The sequence below is a fragment of the Orycteropus afer genome, unplaced genomic scaffold, assembly GCF_000298275.1.
Source record: "Orycteropus afer afer isolate SDZICR_OR568_19922 unplaced genomic scaffold, OryAfe1.0 scaffold00076, whole genome shotgun sequence".
In the NCBI taxonomy this organism is placed as follows: domain Eukaryota; kingdom Metazoa; phylum Chordata; class Mammalia; order Tubulidentata; family Orycteropodidae; genus Orycteropus; species Orycteropus afer.
This window is the reverse complement of record NW_006921663.1, coordinates 1,211,053-1,211,702: the sequence shown is the minus strand read 5'-3', so window position 1 is coordinate 1,211,702 and position 650 is coordinate 1,211,053.

The following is a 650-nucleotide window of genomic DNA, read 5'->3' as shown; positions in this document are numbered from 1 at the left end:
TCCTTCCGAGGAGTGGCTGGTGGGTTTGAACCGCCAGCCTTCTGGTTAGCAGTCAAGTGCCTTAGCCACTATGCTACCAGAGCTCCCATGCAATATACCCTTTTTCTGTTCAAACAACAACCTCCTGGTCTATATGTAGGTTCTTTATGACTACAATTAAGTGTTCTGGAATTCCCATGCTTCTCAATGTTATACATAATTTGTTATGATCCACACAAACAAATTCTTTTGCATAGTCAATAAAACACAAGTAAACACCTTTCTGGTATTCTTTGCTTTGAGCCAAGATCCATCTTACATCAGCAATGATAGCCTTCATTCCACATCCTCTTCTGAATCCAGCTTGCATTTCTGGAAGTGCTCTGTCAATATACTGCTGCAACCATTTTTTGAATTATCTCCAGTAAGATTTTACTTGCATGCAATATTAATCATATTGTTTGATAATTTCCACATTCTGTGGGATCACCTTTCTTTGAAACGGGTACATATATGGATCTCTTCCAGTCAGTTGGCCAGGTAGCTGTCTTCCAAATCTCTTGGCATAACCAAGTGAGTGCCTCCAGCAGGGCATCTGTTTGATGAAACATCTCAATGGGTATTCTGTAAATTCCTGGAGCCTTGCTCTCCACCAATTCTTTCAGTGCAGC